We start from the raw sequence: 13295 nt of genomic DNA on the forward strand, positions 1-13295 counted from the left end.
TGGTGACTCTGACGTCCATCCCCCTCACTAGGCTGTGGGCCCCGCTCTTGGCCAGCCAGGCCGCCACAGCAAATACCGCGGACCGGGCCACTCAGACTTCAGGTGCTGATTCCTCCTCCGTTCTGGGGGCTGCGGCTTCCAGGTCTGGGGAAGCCCCCTTCCCGGTTCATGGACGACGCCTTCTCACTGTGTCTTCACGTGGCAGAGAGAGGGACAGAGCTCTGCTGTGCCTCCTGAGAAGGACCCTGGTCCGATAGGCTCAGGGCCCCACCCTTAGGACCTCATTCAACCTTTGTTACTTCCTTGAGGTTCCATCTCCAAACAGGAGAGCCATGCTGGAGGTTAGGACCTCAATGCCGTGAATATGAACTTGGGTGCAGAGGGCGGACACAAACACCCTGTTCCGCATCAGTCCACAAAGGTAACATGTGACCTGTCTTCTACTTGTATTTTGTCGCCAGCACCCAGCAGAAAACCCAGCACTAGGTAGTTCGTAACCACGCGGAATAAAGAGACAAAGTAAGTTAACGATCCTTCTAGAAGACCTGTAGATAACATAATTTTGACATGTATCTGATCTGCTAAGCCTGCCGTGGGGAAAACTCAAAAGAAGTCTCAGACATGGAAGGTCCTTGAAGGCGGCCATCTAATTTTAGACCAAAGGTCTTCCGGGCAGACTTGCAGCGTATTGTAACCCCTTCGTGATTTGTTGGGGGCTGTGCGTTATTATGATTCTGATGAGAAAGGAGTTGAAATAGAAAGATAGTATAGAGTCTTGCAATGAAAGGCGGGCTCTTCTCTTGTGAAAGCTTCAGTCAAATACATCCTTTGGAGCTACACTTAGGGTACGCATATCCTGCCTCAGGGGTGCCGGGATGTATCACCATACAAATAAAATATCCCAGGATCTCAGGAGGCAGAAGGTCTCCCGCATCGCCTACCACAGCGATTACTTACTACCACAGGTGGCAGAGGCCGGACAAAGGGGGCAGACGGCTGCTTGGCGGGCACTGACTTTAAGGTACAGAGTATCTAAAGCTCTGAACCAAACTGAGAGGCAGAAAGCTGGTCTGGCCTTGACTCATCCACAAATAAGCTTTGTGACTTTGGGCAAAACATTGCACCTTTCCATCCAGCTCCGATATTTTATAACTTTATGACCTTGTTTCTCGACAATATTTATATTGGTGAGTCAAACCACCACATTTGTTTTCCGGAGCAAGCTCCAAACAATGACACAATGGCATTCCATCAGGAGAGTGAGGAATTATTGAAAGTCCCGCTCTATTCAAAGTCCCCTCCTGAGCGGCAGGAATGACCATCTGTCTTCTCACCCTGCCTGATCCGCTCAGTGACACTGGAGTCAGATGTACCAGGGGGACCCCGAGCACCAAGAAGAGATCGGGATGGCCACTTGGCCTCTGTCCTCAGCTTATCTAATCTAAGAGTCTGAAGAACAAAGCAAAAGGTGTCAAGGGAGATGGAGAAGTTTATTTTTCAACGAACCAAGTGATTACTGTGATGGGAGGTGTTGAAAGGTCATGAGTGGCTATATTTGTAGTATTTCCCTCCAGAATATTAAGGGCCAACTCTTGAGAAACAGAGAAAGTCGAACAGCTTCCCGGTCTATTCCAATGTATTCAGAGTCTGGATTATCTCAGGAGGATTAGAACGATTCTAGGTACAATATTCGGGCAGTCCGATGCCCGTGCACTTTCTATCATGGACAGAAATTCCTGCGGAAGGCTTTCTATCATCCCTTCCTATATATTTCTATCCAGGAGGGAAAGGCCTCAAAACAAGAAATGCACTGATTACAACAGAAGTGAATCTCACTGGAAGTAAACAAGGTGCCTTGAAGGGGTGGAATCCAATCTTTGTCGAGGCCATGCCATGTGCCCCGTGAAGGCATTTCACATATGTCACCCGATTTAACACTCATGATAGCCCAGCGATGTCAGGACACTGTCCTCTCTGGCACAGGAGGAAGCAGGGACTCAAAACACTCCCTCGCCTCAGACGGCACGTCGGCTGAGAAGCCCACTGCAAACGTGTGTCTTTGCCTCTAGGAGACTTGGGGGCACAAAGGGGAGCTCAACCCAGCTGCATTACTCGGGACAAGAAGACACCCACTGCCATCTATTAACTCATTCAGCACAAATTTAGCGAGGCCCCGATCAAATCAACGACTCCCAAACTGTGGTGAGCATGTGAATCCCCTCGGGTAGTGTCTACAGTGAGAGCCAGATTAGGCAGCTCTGGGTGCCTGGTCACCTGCACTCCACACACGGGAAGTGCAGGCTGGCCAGAGAGAATATAAAAATGGATAAGACCCAAGTGCTTCTAAGGTTAGTAGAAGAAGACACGAGACAACTACAGTCACTGAAATGCCGCGGTCATCAGGAAACCCCCAGCCGTCTGGGGTGACAGGGCTGGAGGACACCTCCTCGAGGAGGCTTTGACGCTGAGCCTGAGACAGAAGATGCATTTTCCCACAGCGAGCCCCTGGGGGGAGGGGGGCACAGCTCGTTGCTGGGGGGAAGCAGAGGGGCAGCCAAGGCGGAGAGAGTTAACAGGACAGCAAACGGCAGAGAAACTCATTGTCACCCCAACGCTATGAGCGGCACGAATGACAAGAAAGCTGGAAACCATAATCCCAGATTAATGATGAGGAGGCTGGGGCAAGTTCAAAATAAGGGGCACTCTGTAAAACACCTGGCCGAGGCTCCTCAAGACGTCAAGGTCATGAGAAGCAAGGCAGAGCTGAAATGCGGTCACAGACCAGAGGAGATCGGAGGGAAAGGGTGACCAAATGCCCCGTGGCATCTTGGACTGGATTCGGGAACAACAAAAAGAGAACGTTGAGAGTAAAAGTAGTGAGCTCGGGGGGGCGCCTGGGGGGGGGGGCTCAGTCAGGTGGGCGAACGACTCTTGATCTCGGCTCAGGTCGTGATCTCACGGCTCATGAGCTGGAGCCCTGAATCTGGCTCTGCACTGACAACACAGATCCTGCTTGGGATTCCTTCTCCTTCTCTTTCTCTCTGTCCCTCCCCCCCATCTCTTTCTCAAAATAAATAAATAAACTTAAAAAAATAATAATACGGAGCGCCTGGGTGGCTCCGTCGGTGAAGCGTCCAACTTCAGCTCAGACCATGACCTCGCGGTTCGTGAGATCGAGCTCCGCTTCAGGCTCTGTGCTGACAGCTCGGAGCCTGGAGCCTGCTTTGGATTCCGTGTCTCCCTCTTCCTCTCTGTCCCTTCCCTGCTTGCACTCTCTCTCTGTCTCTCAAAATTAAATGTTAAATTTTTTTTTAATCTGGTTCTTCGAAAAGATCAATAAAAACCTAACAAGACCAACAAAGACCTAAAAAAAGACCCAGATTACTAACGTCAGAAATCAAAGAGGGGACATCACTCAGACCACACAAATAATAAAAGGGTAAGAATGGAAGCATCTCCTTCCCTACACATTTAACAACTTGGATGAAGTAAGTGTTCCAGTTCCGCGAAAAACAAAAGCTATCGGAACTCATTCATGAAGATAAACCCTGACCAACACAACATGTATTAAAGAAATTAATTTTTAGATTTAAATCTTCTAATCCACGTAGAAAATTCCCAGGACTCCACCAAAAACATTTTTTCAAGTTAGAGTCAAACTAGCTTACCGACATCACGGGGTCCAGGTCAATGTTCAAAACCCAACTGCTTCTGTATATACAGTTAACCCCTGAACGACGCAAGAGTTGGGGTGCCAGCCGCCCCCCCCCCACGCACAATCCAAATTCCACATATAACTTCTGGCACCTTCAAAATTTCCCCACTAACAGCCTAATGTTGGCCAGAAGCCTTACTGGTAACACAGCCGATAAGCACGTCTTTTGTGTGTTATATGTATCATATATTCTACCGGGCTCTTCCAATAAAGCAAATGTCACTACGGCAGCGTATTTATCAATAACGTCAGCTTACGTTGTTTGTGAGATGAGCTGTGAGCACCTACATCAATACCGTCCTCTATGATACAAAACACCGTGGATGTTATACGCATCGTACTACGCATCAAAAACGGAAAGATGATGTGGGGTCACCCGGCTGGTTCAGTCAGTAGAGCACGTGATTTGATGTCGGGGTTGCGAGTTCGAAGCCCATGCTGGGCGCAGAGATTACTTAAACTAAATAGGGGCACCTGGGGGGGGCTCGGTTGGTTAAGCGTCCGACTTCGGCTCAGGTCATGATTTCGCAGTTTGTGAGTTCGAGCCCCGTGTCGGGCTCTGTGCTGACAGCTCAGAGCCTGGAACCTGCTTGGGATTCTGTGTCTCCTTCTCTCTCTGCCCCTCCCCTGCTTGCGCTCTGTCACTGTCTCTGTTTCTCAAAAATAAATAAATGTTAAAAAAAAATGTAACAGAACATGCAGAGAGAAATACATCAGCCCCCACACCCGGAACCCCATCACCACAGACAGCCTCCCAGGGAGCCCCAACGGCCCTTCCCCAGGGGCCCCTGCAGAGCAGTGTGACAGGTGCATGACACATGACCCTGTGCCCAAGGGACCCTGTGCCCAAGAGCCCCACCAGGTGAGGCAGCTCCCAGACACAAAGCACCCCATTCACAAGTCACTGGAGCCCAGGAGCTGCCCCTTGGGGCGGGTTTCCTGCTTCCCTCCCAGGTAGGGCTGGGCCAGCCAGGCCAGGCCAGGCTAGGGAGTCACCCCCCTGCGGCCAAGAGAGACCGATTCCAAACCTTGTGATTTTTGGGGGGGAGGGGGTTCCCACAGGCTCCCCACCAGCAACACCGGCATGTAGAACCTTCCTGGGCTGGTGCAGCACGATGAGGCCGTGCTGGGCTGTGTCCGACTGCTAGCGATCACTCCTTTCTCCAGGGGACAGTCCACTAACTCTGCACCAGGCACAAATGAGCGCACAGGGACGGCCGTATGCTCGCACGTTTGCATTTGTCCAGCAGCCACTCATATAAAAAGATCCTGGTACACCTGGCCTATCTTCCTCGTCCGTTGCCACGTGCAGATGTTCACCTTTGTTCGGTTTCTTTTTTTTTTTTTTTTTTTTTCAACGTTTTTTTATTTTTATTTTTGGGACAGAGAGAGACAGAGCATGAACGGGGGAGGGGCAGAGGGAGAGGGAGACACAGAATCGGAAACAGGCTCCAGGCTCCGAGCCATCAGCCCAGAGCCTGACGCGGGGCTCGAACTCACGGACCGCGAGATCGTGACCTGGCTGAAGTCGGACGCTTAACCGACTGCGCCACCCAGGCGCCCCATCCTTTGTTCGGTTTCTAACGCTTATTCTGAAGTTATATCTCAGCTGACCTCCTTTTGCTGATTTTTCAGAGGATCCTTGTTAAAAAAAAAAAAATAATAACACTAACACAGTCTAGGAAAGTTGCATGTGTCCCAAACCGAAGTGATCTGTTATTTCCAAATATGTTCTTTGTAAATGTGGGACTTTTTCTTTCCCCTTCCTAAGCTTTTCTCGAGGGGTTATACTGTTCCAGATCTTTCCAGCATTTGGAAGAGCTGAGTGGCACACTTAACATTCCTCTTTAATTATGAAGCTGAAATAAACATCAGCACTCGCCAGACCCGATGGTCGACCAAGGGCCGCGCGCGTTTGGCGGGTGGGGTCCTGCTGGGTCCTGCTGTGGGCTCCTGGCCCGGCTGATGTGATGGATAGCCCCAGTATAGGCCTCTGAAGGAAGGACGAGGCAGCAAGCTTTCCATTTTGGCAGCTTTTTTGTTTACACGAAAGGGAAGGTGGAGAGGCCTGGGTCCCCACAGGCCTCCCCAGTGTTTTGCAACTTCTCCGAAAAGCTACTAGTAAGCGAGGCCTCTGCTCCAGCTGGCTGCCGGTCCGGGTGCCGCATGAAGACCGCCCCGGGGTCACTGGCGGTGCTGCCTGTGGTCAGGCGGCAGGGGCCACCCTGGGGGCTCCGAGGTGGCCCTCAGGCTGATCTTCAGGCACCAATCACACCTGGTTTCTCCTCTAGTTACACGCTGGGCACCTTCCTATCCCTGCCTCTGTCACTGCCCTGCAACGGGGCTCATCCCTTGTGCCTTAACGCCCCTCGCTCCCAGCAGCTGGAGGACACTGGCATTGTCTTAGGTCACCTCACTGGGGCTGGGTCACCCGGAGCCCAGCCCTCCTTCTGTTTGACGCCCGTTATGGACAGATTGTGCCCCCCCCCCAAAATTTCACAGGGCAAAGCCCTAACCTCAATGTCCCCAGTGTGAGTGTGTTTGGATTGAGGGTCTCTGAAGGATAACTATGTTAAATGAGGCCACTGGGGTGGGCCCTCAGGCCGTGTGATTAGCATCCTCCTAAGAAGAGGACATCAGGACACAGGCACACACAGAGGGGACGTCCATTCAGGGACACGGGGAGCAGGCAGCCATCTGCACGCCCAGCAGAGAGGCCTCAGGAGTGCCACCAGCCCTGTGACCCCTCCATCCAGGACTCCGACCCCTAGAACCACAAGAAGACCAACATCTGTTGCTCAAGCCCGTGCCTGTGGCACCAGTTGACATAGCCATAGCTGTCTGGCACGTGACCGTCCCTGTCCCCAGAGAGGCCCCTCCTTAGGGCAGAAGACGCCAGCATCTCAAGTGAGGAGCAGGGGACTGACTCTGATGAGCGGTTCCTCCTCGGTGACCTGCGAAACAATCCAGCAGAAGCTGGTCTTTCTGGTGAGGCCACCACCAAGCAGAGAAGTGACATCTTCATGCCCCCTGGGGTCCCTTCCAACGCCCGAGGCAACTGCCAGGACTTGTCAGCTCCAGGCTGCAGGGGAAACGAAGGGATCTGGGAGAACAGGTAGACTGGTCTGGGTTCTTCCTCCTGGGCGCCCAGGACCCTTGTCCCTTCTGCTCCTCTTGGACGCTGGCCCCACTCTGTTCTGATTCCAGTAGTGTGGCCTCAGGCCTGGCCCCTCACAACGCCCCTCTGGCCACGGACAGACCAGGAACTGTGTGAGTCAAGGAGGACCAGCCCAGAAAAAGGGAGGCCAGCGAGGGATGCCCAGCAGGAAGGACTGTGTGGTTCCCTCCTGCTCAGACCACGGCTTTGGAGCTGGGTGAGCCCCCAGATGCCTCTCCTTCCCTCTCCTTTCCTTCCGTCCAGCTGAGGTCAGGTTTCTGCCTGGGCACCTGAAAGTGTGTGGAGCGGGGAGGGGGGCTTTTTTCCTGGCCTGCTTGCACAAGCAGATGCTGACCACTGGGTCACAGCCATGTGCTTCCTGGATGGGGTGTGGCCTCCGGGCCCTGGGACGATGCCCCTGCCATGTCACTTGCCCTGAACCAGGGGCAGATGTGCCAGGTGACCAGCCTGTGCAGGTGCTGTCAGAGGCATCCTCTTGTTGTTCTGGGGCTTTCTGGTGCCTCTTCCACGAGGACAGGACATCCCAGACCTGCGTAAAGAGGGCAGAGCTGGTGTGGAGCCGGGCCAGAGCCCCCGAACTGCGGTCACGGCTGACCTGAGGCCGCATGACAGAGCCACAGGCCCCCATGGGAACGCGGGGCGTGAATGTCACCTCTGTTGGCTTCTGTTGTGTCCACAACGGGCCACCGAGGGCCACCGTGCTGACCGGTGAACCCCGACCCCAAACAGCCCTCCCCCCGCACAGAACAGGTACCTTGTGGCTGCTGGAAAGTCTCCTGTCCTGGCATTCCCTTGTGGAAGAGTCACCTCCAGAGCCCAAGGCCAGTCCACACTTCCCGAAACACGTGGTAAACGCAGAGTCGAAACTGGTCACACATTTTCCCTCATTGTGTCCAACCCGATGCTTTTATCACATGACAGAAAGTTCCACCTTACTGAAATGTGGCCGTGTTCAGGAAAACGTGCGGTGTGGAGTGAGGAGAGGCGAGGGCAGGCTGCGTGCGGAAGCCGTCGGGTAAGAAGACAGGGATCCGTCCCTCCCGTGGCTGGCTGGCAGACGACAGGATTTGGGAGAGCTGCCAGCAGCCGTACCCAGCAGAACTGGGCTCCGTAGTAGAAACGTGGCCTGGGGATAGTTGAGAATAGCCCACCCCAGCAAGGGACGGACACACCGGGCAGCTCTGACATGTGTCATTCACCCCAAGGCTCTCTCAGCGTCGCGGCTGTCCCTCTGCGCACAAGACCCCCCCAGCTGTGGGGCTGTGGTTTATAGGAAGACAGATCTGGTCTCCAGGCACGCTCCCGGCACAGCTCCCAAACCCTCGGGGTTTCCTAAGTGGAGGAGCAGAAAGGTGTCTTTAGTGCTAACAGGAGTTTGGAAAAGCACCTGAAGTGGGGGCTGGTTGCCACGGAGACCGCCCACGTGGTCACAGGGGCGGGGCTGTCAGCCCCACCCCCTGACCTCGGGAGGAGGGGCTACAGCAGGACCGCCCACGTGGCTTACAGGGGCGGAGCTGTAGGCCCCACCCCCCGACCTCGGGAGGAGGGGCTGCAGGTTGGATCCATCACCAATGGCCGATGATTTCATCAATCACGCTCCTGTAATGAAACCCCCATAAAACCTAACAGACAGGGTCCCTAGAGCCTCCGGGTTGGTGAGAACATGGAGGTGGGGGGACAGCGGGCTCCGGGGCGGCAGGGAGCCCATCCGCGCCCTGGGCAGCTCTCCCTTCCCTCTGTTTCTGACTTAATCCTTTTACAACAGACCAGGGATCTAGTGAGCGATCTGTCCCCCGAGTCCTATGAGCAGCTCCGGCCAGTTCGCCAAACCCAGGGAGGGGTCGTGGGAGCCTCTAGTCTGTAGCTGGTCGGTCAGAACCCAGGCGACATGTGGATTGGCGTCTGGAGGGAGGAGGGGCTGTGCTGGGGGCCGAGCCCCTTCCTCTTGATGGTCTGTCTGTAGCCCTGAGCCACCCCTAAAATCCCATCAAAATCCCTCCACGTAAATCTGGCTTCTCCACCAGCTTCCTGATGCCCTCTTCCCAAAGCCTCTTAGGTGAAACCCCCGAGCCCACCCTGGGGAAGCCTGTGGTGTCCTGGGAGCCAGCTGGGGGCTCCTGAGTCTTTAGGCCAGGGAACTGGTCAAGTGGGGGGGTGGGCGTGCCCCACTTGAACTTGCTGGTTAGAGCCCACCGTTCAGGGCAGACAGCTGAGCTCAGGTGGGCACCAGCAGGGGCCATGGCTCCAGAGGGGTGATGACCCAGCCCTTCTTCACCATGCAACCCCTGGGAGGTTGGTTGTTTTTTTTTTTTTTTTTTAATTTCTTTTTTAATGCTTATTTATTTTTGAGAGAGAGACAGAGAGAACACAAGTGGGTGAGGGGCAGAGAGAGAGAGAGAGGGAGACACAGAATCGGAAGCAGCTCCAGGCTCTGAACTGTCAGCACAGTGCCCGACTTGGGGCTCAAACTCATGAACCTGAGCCAAAGTCGGACGCTTAACCTCCTGAGCCCCACCCCTCTAGGTTTCCTGGCACTTGCTTTCGCTCACTTCCCAAGGGTTTCTGTTCACCTCCATGTCTGTGCAAGTGTTCCCAGTCTCCCCGCCACACACACATCCCAGTCAGCTTCTTGTCCAGAAGCACACGGCCACTTGTGCTGGGTCCGTCCCTCCCACCGAGCCACACAGCAGCCTCCTCTGGGTGCCCTGGTGCTTCCTGGGTGTGGGCCTCCCCGGAGACACCGAGGCCACCATCCCAGATGCTCTGAGCCCCAGAATGTTCCTCAGTGGCTGCGTGGAGACGGGTAGATGCTTCCTCCTGCACGTGGCACTTGGTCACCTGGGCCCCAGGCTAGTGCTTCCCCCTGACCAGCTTTGCTATTGGCCGTGTCCTGCCCACCCCAAGAACCGCCACGCAGCTGGGGGGGGGGGGGGGCGGGGGGAGGGTGCTTGCATACCCATGGGGAGAGCTTGCCACATCTGTCTCCTTGCCCCTAAGCCCACGCCCAGCAGGTCACTAGGGCAGTCCTAGTGGTCCCTCCTAAGTGGCAGATGTGTGTGGACCCCGCTCTGGACTCCGCCTCGAGCCTGCGCCCCAGCAATTGCGAGCTGGCTCGTTCCACACCCTAAATTAGCCTGGGCAGGCAGCCGGAGGGCTTGGCCAGCGTGGCAGGTGGGAGGTGGTGTCCAGGGAGGGGGGCCTCGGGGCTGGGCCCAGTGACAGGAAGACAGACCCCACCCCCGCCCCAGGGAAGATGAACCTGCCCATGGTGCCAGTCACTTTGCAACTCTGCGTGCTCGAGGGGACATGACCTCATGTCTCGAAATCGAATGTGACATGAACCAAGGCAGGCAAGAAGCCCATCGCTGTTACTGGGGATCCCTCCTCACGGGCCACACAGATTCCGGGGGACGTCGGGCAGGGCTGAGGGCCACTCAGCACCCCTCAGCATCCCCCGTGGCCTGTGCAGTGAGCTGGGCTGTCTGCCCTGCGCCAAGCTACCTGGTCCCCCAACGTCATGCTCCCCCGGGCTGTGGAGCCTCTCTGCCAGGCCTGGGGGAGCCCCCTCCCACGTGTGTGGGACCACGCAGCCCCACCCTCCAAGGATCCCGTACTGTGATAGACAAATCAGTGGAGGGAGCACATTCCGGCAAATCCTGCTTCCCATTCCACCGTCCAAAATGCCCACAAACTCAGGAGCGCAAATGTTTGGCTGCCCTACTGGAAGGGAAAGCGTCTATATCGTACAAAACACCTTTAACCGCTCAGGAAATGTTCCCCCGAACACGCTGTGTCCTGGCACAACACCGCCAGAGGTCCTCCGGGACCTCCTCGCATGCAGCCGCACAGTGGAGCCGTCTGCCATCAGACCCAAGTCGTGCTCTGGAAAAGTGAGGTAAGGCAATTATTTATTCCAATCAACAGGAGCCGTGTTTACTGACCAGGCACCCTCCAGTGGCTGCGTCTCCCCCAGTACGGAAATCAGGAGTAAGTGCCCCCTACTGACAGGTGGCGGCAGGGAGAGCTGACGGGCCTGGGAAAAGGCACTGATAGCGTGGGTACGTCAGGGGCGGCCGGAAAACCAAGCGGATCTCGGAACTTCAAGAGAGAAAACTTCATTCAAAGACCTGGTTAAAACAGGGCAAAATCCAAGAGGCAGCTATGCGGTAACCCGGAGATGAAGAAGATCCGGAATCTGCTGGCCACGAGGACAGGCTGCCCCACGGGAGCCAGACGGCCGGCCCAGCCCAGCTTCGAGCCCCACCAGAGCCCTCCCTGGTGTGCATTCCACGTGTCCACATACAGTCATACATCCAGAAACGACCTCTCTGGTCCCCAGCACCCGGGGGCAGGAGCAGAGAGACCTCAGACCATCAGGCAGCCCCAATGGAACAGCATGTTGGGTAAAAAGGCCTCAAAAGCCCCACTCAGGTCCTTCGCTCTTGCTCTCCAGCCGGCAGAGTGGAAGTTCACTGAGAGTACCATCTGATCACTACGGGGAGCCCCAGGGATCCAGGGGAAACTTCCGGTCTGATTCAACCCACGGGGCTCTGCAGATACAACCTCTCAGAGGCCAGGACAGAACAGCACCGAGCACACAGGGTGGGGGGACCAGGCAACGGGAGACCCGCAGAATGGCCCACCATGGGCCCTGGATAAATGCAACAGACCCTCACAAAGCCCTCAGCTGAAGGAGAAGGAGGCTCAAACCTGGCCATCTGCAGTCAGCCTGCTCCCACCCCATCCCCGGGGCTGCCCTGTGCCTGCCAATCGGATGGGGGCAAGGCTGGGGTTGCCTCGCGTCCTGGACACCCACAGCTGCCCTCAGCGGGGACCCAGGCTAGTTGCCAGCATCAGCAAGTAACAGTCTAGGGAGGCCTGGGTAAATGCGGATTTAAACGAGCAAAGACTGTTTACTGTAAGTATGTCCCAAATTCTGCATGGGACATACTTACCCTACCCCAGTGCAATGTCACGGCGGCCTTCCTTCAGCAAGAGGATCCTCCTCTTTACACAGGGGGGTCTGAGGTCCAAAGCGTTGAGACCGCAACATGCAACTCAGGGATGGACATTCTGTTTTCCCTCCAGGTCTGCGTAGACACACAGTGAGACCACATCTGGGTAGGGCTGGTTTCTGACATTCTCTTCAATGCTGCCCAAAATGGCTCTGTGAGCTCTGAGTTCTATAAAGAGCTCAGAGAGTCCCCAACCAGAATGTAAACCTAAAACCGTAATTTAAAAAAAAGGTCGGGGGGAGGGGGGGGCGCCTGGGTGGCTCAGTCAGTTGAGCGTCCAACCCTTGATTGCCGCTCAGGTCATGATCTCGTGGTTTGTGGGAAGGAGCCCCAGGTCAGGCTCTGTGCTGAGCACTGAGCCTGCTTGGGATTCTCTCTCCCTCTCTCTCTGCCCCTCCCCTGCTCGTGCCCTCTCTCTCTCTCAAAATAAGTAAATATTTAAAATAAATTAAAATAAATTAAATAAAATTTAAAGAGGTGTAATTACAGTGCGAAAAACAAAATCAGAAACACCATGCCAGGACCCTGGTCATTCTTGGGTCCATGTTCCCTTCCTTATTACAGAAGACCGGCAGACCAGGAACCCACGTGGGTTTGCAAAACAAGACCACCTTTTCCTGGAGAATGCCTCCTTTACCAACACCATTTCAGACTCCAGGGACACAGGATTGAGACACTGGTTCAAGGTGACGCAGCTGGGAAGCCGCTGAGGGAAGTGGGGGGGAGGAGGGTGGTTCCCAGGGCCCAGTGAGCACTGACCACACCCTGCTCTCCCTTGCTTTTCTCACCATACCCTTCGTATGCTCCCTCTCTTTGCTCCTGCAGATGACTTCCCCAACTTGCCCTCTTAAAATACACCAAGCATCTGGGCTTATTTTGGTTCGAGCATCTCATTTAATCCACATAGAAACACAGACTTAGCACGAGCTCCAGGTCAGGAGACCGGTCCCAGGTGGCCCAGTGAGAAAGCCCAGAATTGCAACCACATCCTTCCATATGTAAAATCTGTGGTCTTCCCACCGGATTACTCTGCCTCTCCAAAGACTCTGAAAACCCACTCATTCATGCGCAATTCAGTTTTTCAATGGGATGAAATGAGCACGAAATGAACACTGGCATTTTAGTACATTCACAGTGTTGAGTGATCAGCACCACCATCTAGTTTCAAAACTTTTTGAAACCTTGTACCCAGTAAACAGCCAGGTTCTGTTGTCCCCACCAACACCCCCCCATCCCCCTGGCAGCCACTGATCTGCCCTGACTCTAAATTTGCCTATTCTACACACTTTAAATATAAACAGAATCCCATATGTGATCCTTTGTGTCTGACTTCTTCTACTAACATAATTTTGAAGCTCACCCACACTGTAGTATGAATTAGTGCTCA

This window comes from Panthera leo, chromosome A2, assembly GCF_018350215.1.
Source record: "Panthera leo isolate Ple1 chromosome A2, P.leo_Ple1_pat1.1, whole genome shotgun sequence".
Taxonomy (NCBI): Eukaryota; Metazoa; Chordata; class Mammalia; order Carnivora; family Felidae; genus Panthera; species Panthera leo.